We start from the raw sequence: 24,532 nt of genomic DNA on the forward strand, positions 1-24,532 counted from the left end.
GAGATTAAAGATACCAATAACTGCTTTGGAAAATATTTAAATTAGCTACATTAAAGTTGTATATTATATAACATCAGCTATTGAGCAGGGAATCTTAGTTACAATGATCAAGTGATATTCTAATAAACTGAATGTTTTCATTTAATAAGGTTTACAAATTCTGTTTATGTCTGTATGTCATTGTATTCTATTAAATTATAAATTAAGGAAGTTTGTAACTTCTGTGCCTTTCCCAATATATTTAAGACGTCCAAGTTCTTGAATACTCATTAATTTAGGTTTCACTGGTTGTTGGTTTTGTATTTGCCCCAGGACATGTCAGTAAAACTAAATACAATTCTCTTAAGATCGTTTAGATTGGATGATAAAAATCCAAAAACCTGTTGTCATCGAGTCGATTCCGCAGATTGGATGATACTGAAGTGTAATAAAGTGTCATAAAGCCCTCAGATGTTATATGGGGGCAGAAGTAACTTTGGGCAAAAATATCTAAATCTCCTACAGCTTGCTATTTTTGATCCCATATGGTATGGTTTTCAGTTCCAAAAAGGGCTTAGAAATCGTGGAATAATTATGTCCCATTCATTACATTCTGTAGTCTAGGTTAGCCCATGTTTTGAACTAGATTTTTTTATCAAGTCTCCAGCCACTTATTTTCTAATCATAAGCCCACTAGATCAGGCAAAAAATGATGACAGAAATGATACTTTTTTTTTAATAGTTTATTTTTTGTTGAGAATATACACAGCAAAAACGTACACCAATTCAAGTTTCTACATGTACAATTCAGTGACATTGATTACATTCTTCAGGTTGTGTAATCACCCTTGCTCCTCCTTTTCTTGTTCCTACCCCATTAACATAAACTTACTGCCCCCTAAGGTCCCTATCTATTCTTTCCAGTAGCTCCCATATAGATTTTTAAAAAGCATAATGCTCAAGGAAGACACTCTTTACTAGTTAAGCTAAATTATTGATTGGTTTTAAGAAGACCTCAGGGGATATTTTTGGCTTAAGATTTAAAGATTATGTTAGGACAATAGTTTTTGGGGCTCATCAAGCCTTCACGGCTCCTGAAAGTCTGAATCCCATGAGAACTGAAAATTCTATTTTGCATTTTCTCCCTTTTTGTCAGGATTCTTCCGTAGAATCTTTGATCACAACGTCCAGTAGCAGTAGCTGAGCATCATCCAGTTCTGCTCTCTTGGCGAAGGAGGCAGTTCATGGAGATACAGACTTCTTGAAATTAGACGAGGAACATTTTGGTATCTGTCTAGCAAATGCTACTTTTTTTCTCTTGAAATGTCAATGATATAACTTAAACGTTTACTGTAGACTCTAATAAAAACAGGACTGAATTGTTCCATTGATTTCACTGGTAAATATTTTTTGAGGCACAATAATCTTTTTTTTTTTTAATTGTACTTTAGATGAAGGTTTATATAATGAACTAACTTCCCATTAAACAGTTAGTACATATTTGTTTTGTGACATTGGTTACCGACCTCACGACATGTCAACACTGTCCCTTCTAGATCTTGTGTTCCCTATTACCAGCTTTCCTGTTCCCTCCTGCCTTCTAGTCTTTGCCCATGGGCTAGTGTGCTTCTTTAGTCTCGTTTTGTTTTATGGGCCTGTCTAATCTTTGGCTGATGGGTGACCCTCAGGAGTGACTTCATTACTGAGCTAAAAGAGTGTCCGGGGGCCATACTCTAGGGGTTTCTCCAGTCTCTGTCAGGCCAGTAAGTCTAGTCATTTTTTGTGAGTTAGAATTTTGTTCTATATTTTTCTCCAACTCTGCCTGGGACCCTCTGTTGTGATCGCTGTCAGAGCAGTTGGTTGTGGTAGCCAGGCACCATCCAGTTGTACTGGACTCAGAATGATGAATGCCGTGGTAGTTGTGGTCCATTAGTCTTTTCGACTAATCTTTCCTTTGTGTCTATAGTTTTCTTCATTCTCCCTTGCTCCAGATGGGGTGAGACCAGTGGAGTTATCTTAGATGGCCCACTCACAAGCTTTTAAGACCCAAGACGCTATTCACCAAAGTAGAAAGTAGAACATTTTCTTTATATACTATGTTACGCCAGTTGAGCTAGATGTTCCCTGAGACCATGGTCCCCACAGCCGTCAGCCCAGTAATTTGGTCCCTCAGGGAGTTTGGATGTCTTCCATGACCTTGCCTTTTACAAGTTGTACTGGCTTCCCGAGGCAGAGTAATCTTTTTATCAATATTTTCTTTACATAGCAACCACTTTGCTTATTATAATGTCCTTGGTGGCACAAACAGTATGCGCTCAACTACTAACCTAAAGGTTGGTAGTTTGAACCACTGAGCAGCACCACAGAAGAAAGGCCTGACGATAAAACCCTATGGAGCAGTTCTGCTCTGTAATACGTGAAGTTGCCATGAGTTGGTATTGATTCAACAGGAATGGGTTTGCTTTTTGGCTGCTTATTATAAAACTAGTATACTTTGCATTGGTCTGTCTATATTTTAGACTTTCTGGTGGCTCATAGAATCATAGAATGTTAGAGCTAGAGGGAGCCTTTGAGATTACCTAGTATCTTCGTCTCAATGTACACACAGCACTCAACAAGGGTAAATGACTCCGCCAAGTTCACACCATATTAGAATTGAAACCAGAGCCTAAGGGCTTGCCTTCTCATCCAGCATTGTTCTCTAAAAACCAAGGACTCTTACAACCTTGAGAGTTCATTTCGAGGCTGGTTATACCATTCACTAGTGACATGACTGTCTTAGTTATTTAGTGCTGCTATAACAGAAATACCACAAGTGGATGGCTTTAACAAACAGAAGTTTATTCTCTCACAGTCCAAATTCAGGACGTCAGCTCTAGGGGAAGGCTTTCTCTTTCTGTCGGCTCTGGAGGAAGGTCCTTGTCATCAATCTTCCCCTGGTCTAGGAGCTTCTCAGCACAGGAACCCCAGGTCCAAAGGACACACTCTGCTCCTGGCACTCCCTTCTCTCTGCTTGCTTCTCTTTTTTATATCTCAAAAGAGATTGACTTAAGATACAACCTAATAGATGGAGTCCTGCCTCATTAACATAACTGCCTCCAATCCTGCCCCATTAACATTGTAGAGGTAGAATTTACAACACATTGGAAAACCACATCAGATCACAAAATGGTAAAGAGTCACACAATACTGAGAATCATGGCCTAGGCAAGTTGACATACATTTTGGGGGGGATACAATTCAAATCATAGCAATGACCAAGAAGATTTCTTACGTTTATATAAGTCATCAATACAGTAAGCACCTATCTCTAAGCAATTACGTATAATACTAAGGCATTAAAGGCAGTCTCTTCCTACAGTTAGTCCATAATCTGGCTGTGGAGACAAAATTATTTTGCATGAAAAATATATTGCATAAAAATGTTTTGTAGTATCTATGTAACAGTTATAAAAAGAGATTATAGGGCAGTATATATTTCATTGCTAAATGTTGCTATATAAAAACATTCTTTATTCATAGAGCCACTTCTGAATTCTGAGCATATTCTAACTTTGCATTTAGGAGAAGATGAAGACGTTATAATACCTGCAAGTGGTGCTAGAAAAACCTTGGACATTAAATGCGTATAGGAAAGTTTGAGGTGTTTCCAAATTCTGGCATGTGTGAATTAGGTTAGTGGCCCATTCGAGAACCACTAATAAGCCACCACTTTTCTTTCATTCATTTATCGGATGTTCTTTGAATGAGCTAGGTATGGTCCTAGATGCAAGGGATACAAAGATGAAAAGACACAGACCCTGCCTCATGGAGTTTCGTCCTCTGTGGGGAGATTGACATGCAAACAGTAACAATATAGTGATACAATTGCTAGAAGAGAAGTGTAAATCAAGTGTATAAACAGGGGACCCCTGGGAGAGAGCATTCCTAATTTGGGGAAGACTTCAAATAGGAGGTAACATTTGAGCCAGTACTTTCAGGACTAATACCATAATTATTTCCTAGGTGACCAAGCATGCTGAGAAAAATGAAGGATATAGTTTCAAATTTGCAAGTAGCAACATTAAATACTCTTGCCTTGTAGTTATAACTGTGACAGTTAATAAGAGTTTACATAGTCCCATGCTATGTGATTACAAGAACCCTTTCTAACTACAAGTTGGATTTATTTCTATATGCTTTTAATGCACCTGTTTCCAAAGTTGTAGGCAGTACCTTGCCCAGACTTTGGGTTTCAATATACATAAATTTCTAGTTCACCATTAGCAGTACTTAAAAAAGAGAAACTGAGTATTGGGAATAGAAAAAGGCAAGGCCAGTAGATTGCTGAGGGGTCAGAGTTGTGGCCATAACGGCTTTGGGAAAATAAAAGAAGAAAGGGAAAAACAAAATCAGATCTTAAGATTGTACCTCTGTGGTGTTTGAGAGAATGAAGTAAGAGAAGCTTATGTTCAGGAGATGAATGGAGCAGTAAGTGAGTAAACATCCGGATGGAGCAGCTAATATACATCAGTATGCATTCTGAAGTACAGCCAAAAAAATTTCTAAGTATATCTTTGAAATTGTGGGAGAGAAATTCTGAAGTGTTTTTGATTAGCATAAGAACCGTAATAGACATTTACAGTGAAGTATTTGCTGTTGTAAATTTAAGATGCGTTAAATATTGATTTTGCCCTGTCAGTGTACTGCCCTTACTGTTTTATTATCAAATCTAAAAGTGCAAAGTTTTCTTGATCTTTTTTTATTTTTATTTTTTATTGTGCATCAGGTGAAAGTTTACAGAGCAAATTAGTTTCCCATTCAATAGTTAGTACCATAAAGTATTCCATGATGTTGGTTTCATTCCCTACAATGTGTCAGCATTCTCCCCCTTTCTGCCTAGGTTTCTCATTTCCTTTCATCCAGATTTTCTACCCCATCCTGCCCTCTCATCTTTACTTTTGGGCAGATATTGTCCTTTTCATCTATATAATTGTTCTAAGGAACATGTTCTTCTAGGGTGTTACTGTTTATTTTATGGCCCTGAGTATTGTTTGGCTAAATGGTGGTCTCCAGGAATGGCTTCAGTTCCAGGTCAGAAGATTGTCTTAGGGCCATAGTCTGAGGGGTTCCTCCAGCCTCCATTAGATCAGTAGGTCTGGTCTTTTTCTTGAATTTGATTTTCCCCCCCGCTGTGTCCGGAACCCACTGTTGTGATCCCAGTCAGAGTGGTTGGTAGTGGTAGCCAGGCACCATCTAGTACTTCTGGCCTCAGAGTCATGTTGGCTGTGGTTCATGTGGTTTGTTAGTCCTTTGGACTAATTGCTCCCTTGAGTCTTTGGTTTTCTTCATTCTCCTTTGCTCCGGATGGGAAAAGACCAATAATTGTATCTTAGGTGGCCGCTTGCAAGCTTTTAAGACCCCAGAGCCTACTCACCAGAGTAAGATGAAGAACATTGTTTTTATGAACTGTGTTGTGCCAATTGATGTAGATGTCCCCTGAGTCTATGGTCTTTTGCCATAGATGTTTTGGTTTGATGTTTGGTTATGTCTAAGAAGTTTCCATGACAGTGCCCCTTGTGTGCTGTATTGTCTGTATTAATATACGTGCAGCACTTGCAATTATGTATGTATGTATGTAGAAATATCCACACCAAACCTATATCTGTAGGTGGGTGTGCTCCCTTACACCCTCCTACACCTCTTTAACATACTTATGTATCCATTCATAAATAATTGTTTGTTAATACTATTGTCCCAGGATTGTCTACGTTATAGTAATTACCGTAGTTGCCCCTTATTCTGTGTTCTTCTCAGTGTTTTCTTTTACCATGGACATGTTGTGCTGACTTCCCCCATATTGTGTATTGCCTTTGCCTTCACCAATATTAACACATGTCTTCTGTCTAGCTACTAATTTTCCTTCCCTCTCCCTCCCATCCCTGGTAACCATCAAAGAATGTTTCCTGTGTGCAAACCTTTTCTTGTTTTTTATAATAATGGTCTCAAACAGTATTTGCCCTATTAAAAAAATTAGATTGACTTATTTCACTCAGCATGATGTCCTTTAAATCATCCATGTTGTGAGATATTTTGCAAATTCATTGTTACTCTTTATCATTGCATAGTATTCCATTGTGTGTATGTCCCACAGTTTGTTTATCCATTCATCTGTTGATGGGTACTTAGATTGTTTTGAACTTTTTGCTATTTGTGAATAATGCTGAAATGATTATGGGTATGTGTCTATTCCTGTCACGGCTCTTATTTCTTTAGGATATATACCTACGAGTGCAATTATTGGATATTTCTATTTCTAGCTTCTTAAGAAAGTGCCTTACTGTTTTCCATAGTAGTTATACCATTTGACATTCCCAGCAGCAGTGTATAAAAGTTCCAATCGTCCCACAACCTCATGAGCATTTTTTTTGTTTTTCTGATCAGTGCCATTATTGTTGGGATGAGATGGTATCTCATTGTAGTTTTGACTTGCATCTCTTTTTGTGTATGGTGTGAGGTATGGGTCCTGTTTCACTTTTCTACAGATAGACTTCCAGCTTTGCCAACACCATTTGTTAAAGAGACTCTCTCTTCCCCCACGTAATAGACTTTGGTGCTTGTCAATGATCAGCTGTCCATAGGTGGATGGATTTACATCTGAGTTCTCAATTCTGTTCTATTAGTCTATGCATTTGTCATTGTACCAGTACCAGGCTATCACCGTAGCTGTGTATTAGGATCTGAGATCAGGCAGCACGAGGCCTCCTACTTTGTTCTTCTTCAGTAATGTTTTACTTGTCTGGGGCCTCTTCCCTTTCCTTGTAAAGTTGGTGATTAGTTTTTCCATCTCGTTAAAGAATGCTGTTGTAATTTGGATCGGATTGCCATTATATATGTAGATTGCTTTGGGTAGAATTGACATTTTCATAATGTTATGTCTTCTTGTCCATGAGCATAGTATGTTTTTCCATTTATGTAGGTCTCTTTTGGTTTATTGTAGTAGTGTTTTGTTATTTTCTTTGTATAGGTCTTTTATGTCCCTGGTTAGATTTATTCCTAAGTATTTTATCTTTTGGGGGGCTGTTGTAAATGGTATTGTTTCCCTGATTTCGTTTTCCAAGTTCTCTTTGTTGGTGTGTAGGAAATCAACTAATTTTTGTATGTTGGTCTTGTATCCTACTACTTTGCTGAATCATTCTGTTAGTTCCAGTAGCTTTCTTGTGGAATTTTTGGGATTTTCTCTGTATACAATCATATCATCTAGGAATAAAGATAGTTTTACTTCTTTCTTACCAATTAGAATGCTCTTTATTTCTTTTTCCAGCCTAATTCCTCTGGCTAGGACTTCCAGTACAATATGAATAAAAGTGCTGATGAAGGGCATCCGTGTCTGGTTGCCATTCTCAAGGGAAATGCTTTCAGCATCTCTCCATTGACAATAATGTTGGCTGTTGCTTTTGTATAAACACCCTTTATTATGCTGAGGAATTTCTCTTCTATTCCTACTTCGCTGGAGGTTTTGTCAGGAATAGTATTGAACTTTATCAGATGCCTTTTCTGTGTTGATTTTGATGATCATGTGATTCTTTTGATGTGTTCATGTGATGCCTTACATGGATTGATTTTCTAATGTTGAACCATCCTTGCATACTTGGTATGAATCGCACTTGGTCATAAATCATTAATTTTGATGTGTTGTTGAATTCTACTGGCCAGAATTTTGTTGAGATTTTTTGCGTCTGTATTCATGAGGGATATTGGTTTGTAATTTTCTTTTTTTTCAGTTGCCTTTGCCTGGGCTTTCATATCAGGGTTATGCTGACTTCACAGAATGAATTTGGGAGTGTCCCTTCCTTGTCTATGTTCTGAAATAGTTTGAGTAGTATTGATGTGAACTCTTCTCTGAATGTTTGGTAGAATTCTTTGGTGAAGCCATCTGGGCCAGGGCTTTTTGTTGTTGTTGGGAATTTTTTATTACCTCTTCAATCTCTTCTTTTGTTATGGGTCTTCAGTTTTTCCATCTCAGTTTGTGTTAGTTTAGGTAGGTAGTATGTATCTAGAATTTTGTCCATTTCCTATAGGTTTTCGTATTTGTTGGAGTACAATTTTTCGTAGTATTCTGGTATGATCCTTTCTATTTCAGTTGATTCTGTTGTAATGTCAGCCATCTCATTTCTTCTTTGGGTTATTTGCTTCTTCTTCTGCTGTTTTCTTTTTCTTTTTGTCAGTTTGGCTAGTGGTTTGTCAGTTTTACTGATCCTTTCAAGGAACTGACTTCTGGTCTTGTTCATTCTTTCTGTTTTTTTTTTTTTTTTTTCTGTTTCATTTATTTCTGCTCTAATCTTTATTATTCCTTTCTTCTGGTGACTGGTGTGTGTCTTTTGCTGTTCTCTTTCTGTTTGTTCAAGTAGTAGGGTTAATGTTTTGATTTTGGCCCTTCATTTTTAGTGTGTGCATTTATTGCTATAAATTGACCTCTGAGTCTGACTTTTGCTGTGTTCCAAAGATTTTGGTGTGTTGTGTTTTCATTCTCGTTTGATTCTAGGAATTTTTCTTTTTTTAATCATGCTTTCGATGAAGGTTTACAGAGCAGATTAGCTTCCCATTAAACAATTAATGTACATATTGTTTTGTGACATTGGTTGCCAATCCTATGACGTGTCAACACTCTCCTCTTTTCGATCATGGGTTCCCTGTTTCCATTTGTCCAGCTTTCCTGTCCCATCCTACCATCTTGTCTTTGGCCCTAGGCTGATATGCCTGTTCCGTTTCATATACAGGTTGAAATACGTGTGTTATTGTTTGTTTTATGGGCCTGTATAATATTTGGCTGATGGGTGAACCTCAGGAGTGACTTCACTACTGAGTTAAAAAAATGTCCGGTGGCCATACTCTCAGGGTTTCCCCAGTCTCTGTCAGACTCTGGCTTTTTTTTTTTGTGAGTTTTAATTTTGTTCTGTATTTTTCTACAGCTCTGTCCGGGATGCTCTATTGTGATCTCTGTCAGAACAGTTGGTAGTAGCCAGGCTCCATTTAGTTGTGCTGATTCAGTTTGGTATAGGTTGTGGTAGTTGTGGTCCCTTAGTTCTTTGGACTAATCTTTCTGTTTTTTGTTTGTTTGTTTTCATTCTCCCTTGTTCCAGATAGGGTGGGACCAGTGGAATTCTAGGATTTTTTTTTTTTTTTCATATTTGATTGATTCTATTACCTAGTAGTTTTTAAGCAAGGTGTTATTCTGTTCCCAAGCATTTGATTTTTTTCACCTTGCTCTTTCATTATTGACTTCTACATTTATAAGATTGTGATCAGAGAAAATGCTTTGTACTATTTCAATGTTTTGAATTTATTTCAGGCTTGTTCTGTGGGCAAAAATGTAGTTTATTCTGGAGAATCATCCAAGCGTGTTGGAAAAAGTTTATACCTTGCTGCTATTGGGTAGAGTGTTCTGTACCTGTTTATGAGGTAGAGTTGGTTGACTGTGACATTTAGAATTTCTTTTTTTTCTATAAACATATTTTTTCTTTTTTTATTGTACTTTAGATGAAGGTTTACAGAACAAACCAGTTTCTCATCAGACAGTTAGTACACACATTTTTCTATGACATTAGTTAAGAACCCCATGACATGTCACCACTCTCTCTTCTCAACCCAGGGTTCTCTATTATCAGCTTTCCTATTCTTCCTGCATTCCAGTCCCTGTCCCAGGGCTGGTGCATCCCTTTACTCTTGCTTTATTCCATGGGCCTCTTCAGTCTTTGGCTGAAGGGTGAGCCTCAGGAGTGACCTCATTACTGTGCTGAAAGGGTGTCCAGGGGCTGTACTCTTAGGATTTCTCCAGCCTCTATCAGGCCAGCAAGTCTAGTCTTTCATTTTGAGTTAGAATTTTGTTCTACATTTTTCTCCAGCTCTGTCTGGGACCCTCTGTTGTGATCCCTGTCAGAGCAGTCAGCGTTGGTAGCCGGGCACCATCTCATTGTTCTGGACTCAGTCTGGTGAAGGCTGTGGTAAATATGGTCCATTAGTCCTTTTGACTAATCTTTCCCTTATGTCTTTAGTTTTCTTCACTCTTCTTTGCTCCGGAAGGGGTAAGACCGGTAGAGTATCCTAGATGGCTGCTCACGGGCTTTTAAGACCCCAGATGCTACTCACCAAAATAGAGTGTAGAACATATTCTTTATAAACTGTGTTATGCCAGTTTAGCTAGATATCCCCTGGATCATGGTCCCCACATCCCTCAGCCAAGCAATTTGGTGTCTCAGGGAGTTTGGATGTATCTGTGTAGCTACCATGATGTTGCCTTGTACAGGTTGTACTGGCTTCCCAAGTGTTGTGTACTGTCTTACCCTCACCAAAGTTTTTACTTATCTATTGTCAAAAAAAAAAAAAAAATTTTTTTTTCTTATTGTCTATTGCTTTCCCATCCCCACCCCTCCCCTCCCTCATAACCATCAAAGATTGTTTCTTTTTGTATGTAAACCTTTTCGTGAGTGTTTACAGTAGTGGTCTATGCAATATTTGTCCTTTCGTAATTGACTTATTTCACTCAGCATTAATACCCTCCAGATTCATCCATATTATGAGATGCTTCACAGATTCATTGTTCTTTATACTTGTGTAATACTCCATTGTGTGTATGTACCACAGTTTGTTTATCCATTCATCTGTTGATGAGCATCTAGGTTGTTTCCATCTTTTTGCTGTTGTGAACAATGCTCCAATGAATATAGGTGTGCGTATGTCTAATCGTGTGACAGCTTTTATTTCTCTAGGATATATTCCTAGGAGCAGAATTGCTAGATCATATGGTATTTCTATTTCTAGCTCTCTAAGGAAGCCCTATATCATTTTCCAAAATGGTTGAATCAATACGCATTCCCACCAGCAGTGCATAAGAGTTCTGATCTCCCCACAGCCTGTCCAACATTTGTTATTTCCTGTTTTATTGATTCGTGGCAGTTATACTGGGGTGAGGTGGTATTTAATTGTGGTTTTGATTTGCATTTCTCTAATGGCTAGTGATGGTGAGCATTTCTTCACGTGTCTGTTGGCCTCTGGAATGTCTTCTTGGGTGAAGTGTCTGTTCATTTCCTTTGCCCATTTTTAAATTGGGTTATTTGTCTTTTTGTTGTAGAGGTGTTGGATTTTCTTGTAGATTTTAGGGATTACACCTTTGTCTGCTTTGTAATAGCCAAATTTTCTTTCCCAGTCTGTAGGTTCTCCTTTTACTCTTTTGGTGAAGACTTTGATGAGCATAAGTGTTTAATTTTTTTAGAAGATCCCAGTTGTCTAGCTTATCCTCCGGAGCTTGTGTGTTGTTGGTTGTGGTTTGTATCCTGTTAATGCTGTGTATTAGGGCCTCTAGCGTTGACCTTTTTTTTTCTTCCGTGAACTTCATGGTTTTTGGCTTTATATATAGGTCTTTTACTCATTTGGAAACTCTGGCGGCGTAGTGGTTAGGTACTACAGCTGCTAACAAAGAGGTCGGCAGTTCAAATCTGCCAGGCGCTCCTTGGAAACTCTATGGGGCAGTTCTGCTCTGTCCTAAAGGGTTGTTATGAATTGGAATCGACGCGACGGCAGTGGGTTTGGTTTTTTGGGTTTTGATCCATTTTGAGTTAGTTTTTGTGTATGGTGTGAGGTATGGGTCCTGTTTCATTTTTCTGCAGGTGAACATCCAGTTTTGCCAGCAGCATTTTTTAAAAGACTGTCTTTTCCCCCATATGATGGACTTTGGGCCCTTGTCGAAGATCAGGTGACCATGGGTGGCTGGATTTACATCTGGGTTTTCAATTCTGTTCCATTGGTCAGTGTACCTGTTGTTGTACCACTACCAAGCTGTTTTGACTACCGTAGCTATATAGTAGGTTCTGAGGTCAGGTAGTGTGAGTCTTCCTACTTTATTCTTCTTCACTGGTGCTTTACTTATCCAGGGCTTGTTCCCTTTCCATATAAAGTTAATGATAAGTTTTTCCATCTTTTTAAAGAATGTTGTTGGTATTTGGATCAGTATTGCATTGTATTTTTAAATCACTTTGGGTAGAATTGTCATTTTCACGATACCGAGTCTACCTATCCATGAGCATGGTAAGTTTTTCCATTTATGTAGATCTCTTTTGGTTTCTTGCAGTAGTGTTTTGTAGCTTTCTTTGTATGGGCCTTTTACATCCCTGGTTGGATTTATTCCTAAGTATTTTTTTAGGGGCTATTATAAATGGTATTGTTTTCCTGATTTCCTTTTCATCATTCTCTTTATTGGTGTATAGGAATCCAACTGATTTTTGTATGTTTACTGTATCCTGCTACTCTGCTGAATCTTTCTATTAGTTCCAGTAATTTTCTCATAGAATCTTTTCGGTTTTCTACATATTGTATCATATAATCCACAAATAGGGACAGTTTTACTTCTTCATTACCAATTTGGATGCCTTTTATCTCTTTTTCTCGCTTTACTGCTCTGTATAGGACTTCCAGCACAATGTTAAATAGGAGTGGTGATAAAGAGCATCATTGTCTTTTTCCTGTACTCAGGGGGAATGTTTTCAGCCTCTCTCTATTAAGAATGATGCTGGCTGTTGGTTTTGTATAGATGTCCTTTATTATGTTGTGGAATTTCCCTTCTATACCTATTTTATTTAGATTTTTTATCAGGAATAGGTGTGGGACTTTGTCACATGCCTTTTCTGCATCAATTGAGATGATCACGTGATTCTTTTATTCATATGGTGGATTATGTTGATTGATTTTCTAATGTTAAACCATTCTTGCATACCTGGTATGAATCGTACTTGGTTGCGGTGTATTTTTTTTTTCAATGCTGCTGAATTCTATTGGCTAGAAGTTTGTTGAGAATTTTTGTGTCTATATTCATGAGACATATTGGTCTGTTATTTTCTTTTTGTGTGGTGTCTTTGCCTGGTTTTGGTTATCAGGCTTATGCTGGATTCGTGGAATGAATTTGGAAGTATCGCTTCCTTTTCTATGCTCTAAAATAGTTTGAGTAGTACTGGTGTAAGCCGTTCTCTGAATGCTTGGTAGAATTCTCCAGTAAAGCATCTGGGCCAGAGTTTTTTTTTGTTGGGAGTTTTTTTTATTACCTTTTCAATCTCTTCTCTTGTTATGGGTCTGTTCAGGTTTCCAGCATCATTTTTTGTTAGTTTGGGGAGGTTGTATGTTTCTAGAAATTTGTCCATTTCCTCTAGGTTTTCAAATTTGTTGCAGAATAGTTTTTCATAACATTATGTTATGATCCTTTTTATTTCATTTGGGTCTGTCATAATGTCCCCCATTTTATTTCCCATTTGGGTTATTTTTGTCCTCTCCTGTTTTTCTTTTGTCAGTTTGGCTGGTGGTTTGTCAATTTTGTTGATTCTTTCAAAAAACCAACTTTTGGTTTTGTTGATTCTTTCTATTGTTTTTCTATTCTCTATTTCATTTGTTTCTGCCCTGATCTTTATGATTTTCTTTCTTCTTGTGGCTTTGGGCTTTTTTGACTGCTCTCTATTTGTTCAGGTTTTGTAGCTAATGTTTTATTTTTTCCCATCTTTTTTGATGTGTGTATCTATTGCTATAAATTGACCTCTGAGGACTGCCTTTGCTATTTCCCAAAGGTTTTGTTATGATGTGTTTTCATTCTTGTTTGATTCTAGGAATTTTTTGATTCCATCTCTGATTTCCTCTAGTACCCAGTAGTTTAAAAAAAAAAAAAAGTTTTTTAGCAGGGTGTTATTCAGTTTCCAGGTAATTAATTATTTCCTTACTCTTCCTATTGTTAATTTCTACTTTGATTGGCATTGTGGTCAGAAAAAAATACTTTGTATTATCTCAGTGTTTTGGATTTTGTTAAGGGTTGCTCTGTGGCCTAAGATGTGGTCTATTCTGGAGAACATTCCAATAGGTTGGAAAAGGATGTGTACTCTGCAGCTGTTGGGTGGAGTGTTCTACATGTGTTTATGAGATCAAGTTGGCTGATTGTGCCCTTTGGTTCTTCTGTGTCTTTGCTGAATTTCTTTCTAGATGTTATGTCCTTTACCGAGAGTGGTGTGTTGAAGCCTCCTACTATTATTGTGGAACTGTCGGTTTCTTTTTTCAGTGCCATTGTAGTTTGTTTTATGTATTTGGAGCTCTGTCATTGGGTGCGTAGATGCTTTTTATGGTTAAGTCTTCATGATGGATTGTCCCTTTACTCGTTATATAGTGCCCTTCTTTGTTTTTTTATGGTGGATTTTGTTTTAAAGTCTATTTTATCTGAGATTAGTATTGCCACTCCTGCTCTTTTTTGATGGTTATTTGCTTGATATATTTTTTTCCATCCTTTGGTTTTTAATAAATTTATATATTTGTTTCTAAGGGGTGTCTCTTGTAGACAGTATATTGATGAGTCCTGTTTTTATATCCATTCTGCCACTCTGTGTCTCCTTATGGGTACATTTAGTCTGTTTATATTCAGTTTAATTATTGATAGGTGTAAGTTGATTGCTGTCATTTTGTAGTGCTTTTTTTTTTGTGGTGGTAACATTTTCTTTGTTCCTCTTACTCTCCTGTGCTGAGTTCCTTTTTGTGTGGATTTCTTTTGTTTTTGTAGATTTAGTTTTTATTGAGACTTTATGTTTTTCTTCTTTATTTTGATGAGTAAGTTTGTTAACTTTCTTTGTGGTTACCTTGAAATTGCCCTTATCTTCCTAGGTTTGAACTAGTCTATTGCTACTTGGTATCGCCTTGCCTTCCTCTCCATTAGAAAGTTGTATACCTAAACCTTTTATTCCCTCTTTTATTGTTCTGATGTTGTTGTTATTTACAGATTAACCTCTCTGGTTCCCTGTTGAAATTCTTTTGGTTTTGGATAGTCCTTGAGAGTTCATTTCCTTCGTTGGCATCTGGGTGGTACAATCTTGTGTCCTAGCTTCAGGCTGTGATCTGATGTTGCTTGTTCTCAGACCGAAGAACTCCGTCTAATAATTCTTGTAGGTTTGGTTTGACTTTTACGTATTCCTTTAATTTCTGTTTATCTGGAAATGTCCTAATTTGACCATCATATTTGAGCAAAAGTTTTGCAGGATATATTATTTGTGTTTGGCAATTCTTCCAAGGTTTTATGGATGTCATCCCATTGCCTTCTTGCCTGCGTGGTTTCTGCCAAGTAATCAGAGCTTAGTCTTATTGTTTCTCCTCTGTGTGTGACTTTTTGTTTTTTTCGAGTTGCTTGCAGGATTTTTTTTTTTGTCTTTGGTTTTAGTGAGTGTGATTATGATATGCCTTGGTGTTTTTCTTTTGGGGTCTATCCTATATGGAGTTCATTGAGCCTCTTGGATGATCAGCTTTTCATAGTTAATGATAATAGGGAAGTTTTCTATCAGCAATTCTTCAATGATCCTCTCTGTGTTTTCCATTTTCTCTCCCCGTTCTGGAGTTCCGATCACTCATCAATTTTTACTTTTGATTGTACCCACATAATTCTTAGGGTTTCCTCATTTTTCTTCATTCTCTTTTCTGATTTTTCCTCAGAGGTGTATCCAAGTGTTTGTCTTCAATTTCAGTGATCCTGTCTTCCATCATTTCATACCTGCTCCTGAGCCCTTCTATGACACTGTCCATTTCTGAAATCTTGTTGTTTATCTTTTAGATTTCTAATTTCTGTTTTTGTATGATTTCTAGTTGTGAATTTGTTTTGGCATTTTGTTCCTATATTGTTTTCCTGAATTCTTTTTTTGTCTGAATTATCCATGAATTTGTGACTTTTCCAAAAATTTGTCTATTTTTTTCCTGATTTTTGATTCAACTTTTTGATATTAGAGATTTGGATTCCCTGCCAAGTAGTTCTAGTGCCTTTTCTTCTACTGGAAAGTCATTTGGTGTTTTATTTTAGACACCTAATGGAATCATCTTCTTCTGTTTTTTTTCATACGTTTTGATATTGTCTGCTGTCTTCAGGACATTCAGCAGATATATTCTGCGTTTATTGATTGTAGATCTGTTTATTTTGTCCTGCTTTTTTCCTTTTATTTTGGTTATGTCTGAGCAGGTGGGGTGTGCATTCTTAATTGTTTGCTTGTCTGTAGTCATGATACTTTTCACCTCCTTGTCTAGTGGGAAGGTCCAGTCACTCAGCTATGGTGTAGCAGGGCAGGTCCAGCTGAAGGGGAGGGGCTGGGGTGTGTTTTTTGTGGCACGTACTATGGCCGACAGGGCGGGCCAGGAATCTGCGCTGGGCAGGTTCCAGTAGGCTGTGCCTGTGCTGCTCGGAGGTGTGATGTTCAGCGTACGGTGCAGGTAGGCAGAAAAGTGTGGGAAGGTCGTGAAGTATGCAGCTAGTATGGGTATGGGAAAGAGGAGAGAGAAACAGGAGCCAAAAACAGAGGGAAGCCTAACAAAACAAAAGAAAGTGTAAAGAGAGCTTGCTGTTGGAGCGGAGAGATGAGAACCCAAGAAATGGAGAGAAGCAAAAAGGAGAAAAAAAAAAAGGGAGGAAAAATAGATAAAAACTTGTAAAAGAAGAGTCCCTAGGGGTCCCACCAGTGTGGCCACAATGACTGGGGAAGTCTTCCAGGTTGCACAGTATAGCCTGGCTAGAGGGGGTTTAGATGTGACACAGCACCATGTATTCAGGAGACAGGAAAAGAAGATAAGTATAGACAGACTAGAACTGAGACATGAAGAAAGACAGGAAAAAGAAGGAAAAAAGAAAAGAAAGATTGAAAAAGAAATGCCCCTACGGTTCCTGCCTGTGTGGCTGCACAGATTGGAGGAGTAGCTCCTAGGCCGTGCAGTGCAGCCCGGCTAGCAGGGGCTCCCACGTGTGAAAAGAGAAGGAAAACAAACAAAACTAAACAGAACAAAGCAAAACAACAGAAGCAAACAAACAAACAAGCAAAAGAGCCCCAGATATCCCACCAGCATGGTGTCACGGGCCGGGATAGTGGATCCCCAGATGAGTGGGGCTTCACAGCCTTTCAAGAAGAAGCAAAGATGGCACACCGAGCCAGGTGTTCGAGAGAAAGGAGGGGGAGGTGGTGGGAGGCACAGAAGTGGAAAGAAGCAACACCGCTCAAGGACCCATCCGGCGGGGTGAATCCAGGCAGCCTGGGGTGGAAGCAGTTACCTCCTGGCCAAGGAACTGCAGTGGTGGGAAGCAGAGGAGGTCAAAGGGGGAGAGGAAGAAGGGTGGAGGTTTGGATAGCATATATCACTCATTACCGGCTACTCTGTCTCCTGCTGGGAACCTCATGAAGCTGCTTTCCCGTACTCCCTGTCCGCCAATCTGCGATGTCGGTGGGGTGAATCCAGGTGGCATGGATGCTGCATTTCCCAGCTGACCAAGGCACCGCAGCCAGCCAGGAAGCTAGAAGGTAGAGCAGTGGGGAGAAGATGGAGGGTGGGAAAGCATTTATCGCTGGTTACCGGGTGCTCTGTCTCCTGCTGGGAGGTCCGCAAAGCTGCTTTCCCGTGCTCCCTGTCTGCTGATCTCTGACAGTGGTCCAAGATGGTGAATCCGTGCTGCGTTAGCTGATAAGGAACCTCGGCAGATAACTCTCTTCGCTCACAGCCCTCTGTCAGTTTCTTATTCCATTTGGTGATTGGCTGAGTTCTTTATCTCTTCATTTGACACTTTGGGTTCCAGCAGTGATGTTTGTCTCTGTTTTACTTAGTTTGGGGTCTTTACTGTGGAGGGAGGAAACCCTGGTGGCATAGTGGTTAAGAGGTATGGCTGCTAACCAAAAGGTCAGTGGTTCAAATTCACTGGGTGCTCCTTGGCAACTCTATGGGGCAGTTCTACTCTTTCCAATAGAGTTGCTATGAGTTGGAATTGCCTCGATGGCAATGGGTTTTTTTTTTTTTTTTTTTTTGGTACTGTGGAGGGATGGCATGGTGCTCCTTTCTGTGGTGCCCTGTTGGCCGGAAGTCGACATTTACATTTTTTCTATCTTTGTTGGGTTTCTTCCCAGTTGCTCTGTCCTTCACCTAAAGTCTTCTAGTATTATTGTGGAACTATTTTTCTTCTCAATGCTGTTGTACTTTGTTTTACATACAGTTGTTGTTGTTTTTAGGTGCCATCGAGTCAGTTCTGACTCATAGTGACCCTATGCACAACAAAATGAAACTCTGCCCAGTCCTGCGGCACCCTCACAGTGTTCCTATGCTTGAGCCCATTGTTGCATCCACTGTGTCAGTCCACCTCATTGAGGGTCTTCCGCTTTTCCACTTACCCTGTACTTTTCCAAGCATGATGTCCTTCTCCAGGAACTGATTACTTCTGATAACATGTCCAAAGTATGTGAGACTTACTTTTGCCATCCTTGCTTCTAAGGAACATTCTGGTTGTACTTCTTCCAAGACAGATTTATTCGTTCTCTTGGCAGTCCATGATATGTTCAATATTCTTCGCCTACAACACAATTCAAGGGTGTCAATTCTTCTTCCGCCTTCCTTATTCATTTTCCGGCTTTCACATGCATATGAGGTGATTGAAAACAGCACAGCTTATGTCAGGTGCACCTTAGTCCTCAAGGTAACATCTTTGCTTTTCAACACTTTAAAGAGGCCTTTTGCAGCAGATTTGCCCAATGCAATGCATCTTTTGATTTCTTGACTGCTGCTTCCTTGGGCATTGATTGTGGATCCAAATAAAATGAAATCCTTGGCAACCTCAGTATTTTCTCTGTCATGATGTTGCCTATTGGTCCAGTTGTGAGGATTTTTGTTTTCTTTATATTGAGGTGTAATCCATACTGGAGGCTGTGGTGGTCTTTGACCTTCATCAGTATGTGCTTCAAGTCCTGTTCACTTTCAGCAAGCAAGGTTGTGTCATCTGCATAACTCAGGTTGTTAAGGAGTCTTCCTCCAATCCTGATGCCCTGTTGTTCTTCATATAGTCCAGCTTCTTGGTTTATTTGCTCAGCTTACAGATTGAATGGGTATGGTGAAAGGATACAACCCTGATGCACACCTTTCCTGACTTTAGTATCCCCTTGCTTGTAGTATCCCCTTGCTCTGTTCGAATGACTGCCTCTTGATCCATATCAGATTCCCCATGAGCACAATTAGGTGTTCCGGAAATCCTGTTCTTTACAGCGTTATCCATAATTTGTTATGATCCACACAGTCGAATGCCTTTGCGTTGTCAGTAAAACACAGATAAACATTCTGATATTCTTGCTTTCAGCCAGGATCCATCTGACATAAGCAGTGGTTCCATGTCCTCTTCTGAATCCGGCTTGAATTTCTGGCAGTTCCCTGTCGATGTACTACTGCAACTGCTTTTGAATGATCTTCAGTAAAATTTTGCTTGCATGTGATATTAATGATATTGTTCGATAATTTCCACATTCAATGGGATCACCTTTCTTGAGAATAGGCATAAATATGGGTCTCTTCCAGTCAGTTGGCCAGGTAGCTGTATTCCAAATTTCTTGACATAGTTGAGTGAGGACTTCCAGTGCTGCATCCATTTGTTGAAACATCTCAGTTGGTATTCCATCAATTCCCAGAGCCTTGTTTTTTATCAGTGTCTTCAGTGCAGCTTGGACTTCTTTGTTTAGTACCATTGGTTCCTGATCATATGTTACCTCCTGAAATGGTTGAACATCAACCAGTTCTTTTTGGTATAGTGAATGTATATATCCCTTCCATCTTCTTTTGACGTTTTCTGTGTCATTTAATATTTTCTCTGTAGAATTCTTCAGTATTGCAACTCGAATCTTGAATTTTTTGTTCATTTCTTTCAGCTTAGAAATGGTGAGTGTGTTCTTCGCTTTTGATTTTCTATCTCTAGGTCTTTGCACATGTCATCATAATACTGTACTTTGTCTTCTGGAGTTGCCCTTTGAAATCGTCTGTTCATTTCTTTTACTTAATCATTTTTTCCTTTTGCTTTAGCTACTTAACTTTCAAAAGCAAGTTTCAGAGTCTCTTCTGACATCCATTTTGGTCCTTTTTTTTTCTTTCCTGTCTTTTTATGACCACTTGCTTTCTTCACATATGATGTCCCTGATGTCATTCCACAACTCGTGTGGTCTCCCGTCATTTGTGTTCAGTGCTTCAAATCTGTTCTTGAGATAGTCTTTAAATTCAGGTGGCATATACTCAGGGTCATACTTTGGCTCTCATGGACTTGTTCTAATTTTCGTCAGTTTCAGCTTGAACTTGCATATGAGGAACTGATGGTCTGATCTGCAGTTGGCTCCTGGCCTTGTTCTGACTGATGATAATGAGCTTTTCCATAGTCTTTTTCCATAGATGTAGTCAATCGAATTCCTGTGTATTCCATCTGGTGAAGTCCACAGGTATAGTTGCTGTTTATGTTGGTGAAAAAATGTATTTGCAATGAAGAAGTCTTTTTTCTTGCAAAATTCAATCATGCAGTATCTGGAATTCTTCATATGTCTGACAGTTTGCCATACTGTGGGGTCTTCTGTGTTGCTGTGACGCTGGAAGTATTCAAATACCAGCAGGGTCACCCATGGCAGACAGTTTTCAGCTGAGTTTCCAGAGTAAGACATACTAGAAAGAAGGACCCAGCGGTCTACTTCTAAAAAGAATTAGCCAGTGAAAACCTTACGAATAGCAGCAGAGCGTTGTCTGATTGTGTAATCACCCCTTATCCATGGAGTATATGTTTCAAGACCCCCCATGAATGCCTGAATCTGCAGATAGTACCAAACCCTGAATAATCTATGTTTTGTCTTATACATGCATAGTTATGATAAATTTAATGTATAAATAAGGCACAATGAGATCAAAAAACATAACTAATAATAAAATAGAACAATTATACTGTGATAAAAGTCAGAAACCCTGGTGGCATAGTAATTAAGAGCTATGGCTGCTAACCAAAAGGTCAGCATCTCAAATCCACCAGGCATTCCTTGGAAACCATATCTGTCCTGTAGGGTCACTACGAGTTGGAATTGACATGACGGCAACAAGTTTGGTTTTGGTTTGGTGATAAAAGTTATGTAAATGTCAGAGCAGGGTGGCCCAAGATTTAATCACTCCATGTACTTACGTAACATTTTTGAACTGCGGTTGACCATGAGTACATGAAACTGCAGAAAGCGAGACAATGGATAAGGGGTGATTCCTATATTTTGGAGCCATATTATTGGTGCATATATATTTACTATGGTTATGTCTTCTGGGTGAATTGACTCTTTAATTTGTCCTTCCTTATCTTTTATGGTGGATTTTACCTTGAAGTCTATTTAACTAGAAATTGATATTGCCATTACAGCTCTTTTTCTTTACTATTTGCTTGATATATTTTTTTTCCATCCTTTGAGTTTTAGTTTATATATGCTTTTGTGTCTAAGGTGAGTCTCTTATAGGCAGCATATTGATAGGTCTTTTTTTTTTTTAATTCATTCTTCCACTTTCTCTTTACTAGTGCATTTAAGCCATTTACATTCAGTGTGAGATAGGTGTGAGTTTACAGCTGTCATTTTGTTGTTTTTGTTTTTTGCGTGTGTGTGTGTGTGTGTGTGTGTGTGTGTGTGCTGTCCATGGCTTGTTTCTGCATGATTTTCTGTGCTGAGTTCTCTTTGTGGATTTTATTTTTATTTCCCTCATTGTTGGTTTTGTATTTACTGGGTTTTTTTTTTTTTTTTTTTTTTTGATATGTAGATGTGTTAACTTCCTTTGTGGTTACCTTGAAATTTACCTTTATCTTCCTAAGCTTGGAGCTGTGTTTTATTTCTTGTTATCACCTTTACTTCCTCTCCATGTGAAAGTTATGTAACTACACCATTTTATTCTTCCTTTTTGTTCCGATGTTGTTGTCATTTACAGATTGATGTCTCTGGTTCTGTTTTCAGTCTTTCTGCTTTGTTCTGTTTTTGAGGATCCTTTATCTGGGTTCGTATCTGGCTGATGCTGTCCTGTGTCCTAATCTCAGGTTGTTTTTTGATGTTGGTTCTGTGTCAAAAGGACTGCCTTTAATATTTCTTGTAATGTTGGTCTGGTTTTTATAAATTACCTTAATTTCTCTTTGTCTGGAAATGTCCTAATTTTACCATCATATTTGAGAGATAATTTTGCTGGATGTAGAATTCTTGGTTAGCAATTTTTTTCTTTCAGGGTTTTATATATGTCATTCCGTTGCATGTTTTTTTACAGGGTAATCAGAGCTTAGTCTTATTGGTTCCCCTTTATCAGTGACTTTTTGTTTTCCCCAAGCTGCTCTCAGGATTTTTTTCTTTATTTTTGGTTTTGACAAGTTTGGTTATCATATGTCTTGGTGACTTTCTTTTTGAGGTCTCCCCTGTATAGGGTTCTTTGAACTTCTTGCATAGATATCTTCTCATCTTCCATGATATTAGTGAAGTTTTCTGCCTACAAATCTTCGACAGTTCTCTCTGGTTATTATTTATTTTTTGTGCCTCTTCCTATTCTGGAATTCTGATAACTTTTAGGCTTTCTTCATTTTTTTTTTTCCCCTCAATTTTCCTTAAGCAAATTGATGTCAGATGCTTATCCTCTATTTTGCTGATTTGGTCTTCCATTGATTCAATTCTGCTCCTATTTCCTATTGAGTTGTATATTTTTGAAATTTTATTGTTAATCTTTTGGATTTCTAGTTGCTGTTTATGTATGGTTTTTAATTGTGTATATATTTGGTCATTTTATTCTTGTATTGTTTTTCCTGAAGTCTTCTATCTGTTTGTGTTTTCCTTAGTTTTGTCTGTTTTACTTGATCTCTCTTGCTGTCTTGGAGAACACTATAGATTAGTCTTTTGAATTCTTTATCAGCTAGTTCCATTGCCATTTCTTCCTCCAAAAGAATTGTGGTTCTTTATTTTTGTCACTTGCTAGAGCCATCTTGTCCTGCTTCTTTATGTGACTTGATATTGTCTGTTGTCTCCAAGGCATTAAGGTATAATCATATTTATTTATTTATGTTTGCTACCTTCTGATTTTTCGTTTTGTGTGTTTTGATATATCCGAGTAGGTGGGGTGTGAGTGCTATCCTGGTCACTGGTCTGGCCACACTGGAACTCTCACCACCTCTCTTTCTGGGTGATTGGGGCAGCAGCTGGGTGTGTGAGCGTAGGTCTGTCTTCACTGGTCTTGTGGGGCAGCTGAGACTGTTTCTGGCTTTGCTAGTGAAGTGGTATGTCTGCTCTGCTGGTCACTTGGGCATGGGTGCAGGGAGCATTCTCAGTAGTCAATATGTTGGGTGTTGTGTGTGTGCACTGCCAGTTGCCAGGTGGAAGGGGCAGGGGTGCCTGAGTCATTGGTCTGTGGCTTGGTGGTACAAAAACTCTCAACAAGAGTTCTGAGTGGGCAGGGCTGCAGGGGATGTGTCAGAGTGGGCATAAGCTGCCAGTTGTAGGGCAGGGCAGTACATGAGGTGAGGCGGGGCAATGCCATCTGTTCATGGGTGCCCGCTAGGAGGGCATGGCTCTGTCGGCTAGAGTGCAGTGCAGGGAAGGATGTGCTGCTGATTCTCAGGCTCTGGGACAGATGGCTGGAGGGAGTAGGTGGTGCTCTGGTCTGTGGGCCCTGGTGCAGGTGACTGGGTGTAGAAGCAGGTGCCTCCAGTTTGTGGGTTCCTAGTACTAGTGGCTGGGCAGAGCAGTGGGCGCCACCGGTCTGTGGGCCCCTGATGCAGGCATCTGGGCATCGGAGCAGGAACTGCTGGTCCTTGGTTCCTGACACAGTTGGATGGGTAGAAGAGGGGTTACCGCTGCCTTCCAGGTCCCTGGTGCTAGTGACCAGGTGGAAAAGCAGACGCTGCCAGTCTATGGACTCCTGGCATGGATGGGTGGGCAGAAGAGGTAACTCCACCAGTCTGCAGGCCCCTTCCATGGGTGGATGGCCAGAAGAGGGGGTGCCGCCTGTCTACGGGCTTCCGGCATGGGTGGCTGGGTGCAGAAGCGGGTGCCACTGAATCACAAGCCCTGGTGTAGTTGAATGGAAGAGGGGACTCCACCAGTCCAAGGACCCCCAACATGGATCGCTAGACAGAGAAGTGGGTGCTGCCATTCCACAGGCCTCCGGCACTGATGGCTGTGCGGAGACAGTCCTCTTGTCCTTGGCATAAGTGACTGGGTAAAGGGGAGAGTGCTGTCATTCTGTGGGCCCCTGGCTTGGAGCAGAGCAGTGGTGAGTGTCACCAGATCATGATTGTGTATGTGAGGTGGATGAGGAGGGTAGGGGGCACTGCAGATCCATGGGCCTCAGCACAAGGGGGTAGGGAGACTGCAGTGGGTGAGGTGAGGCACATAACTTGCAGGGCGGGGGGAGCACTCCTGATCAGCTCTGGATTTGGGTGCTTGGCTACAATAGGTGATAGGAGTTTGGGCTGGGAATGGTGCTTGCTTTGTCTCAATATGGATGTACTATATAGGTTTGGTTGGAAGGGCACCAGCGATCCATAATTCTCAATGTCCGCTGTCTTTTTAGTCTCTCTTTCCACTTGACACTCGGCCTGATTCTTCAGCCTTGCCTATGAAGCTCAGGGTTCCAAAGATGTCTTCTATATCTGATTTGCTTGCTTTCTTGGGCCTTTGTAAGAAGGACATTATGAGGCATTTGACTATGCCACCATCTTGGACCGCCTCAAGGCTTCTTGATCTTTTTATTT

General features: G+C 39.5%; 1 protein-coding gene across 2 annotated transcripts in view; it reads left to right on the forward strand.

Annotated features, from left to right (window-relative positions):
• Positions 1 to 24,532, forward strand: part of DYNC2I1 (dynein 2 intermediate chain 1) — a 189,366-nt gene that overhangs the window by 116,370 nt on the left and 48,464 nt on the right. The window lies entirely within an intron of this gene.

The sequence above is a fragment of the Loxodonta africana genome, chromosome 4 (assembly GCF_030014295.1).
Source record: "Loxodonta africana isolate mLoxAfr1 chromosome 4, mLoxAfr1.hap2, whole genome shotgun sequence".
Classification (NCBI taxonomy): domain Eukaryota; kingdom Metazoa; phylum Chordata; class Mammalia; order Proboscidea; family Elephantidae; genus Loxodonta; species Loxodonta africana.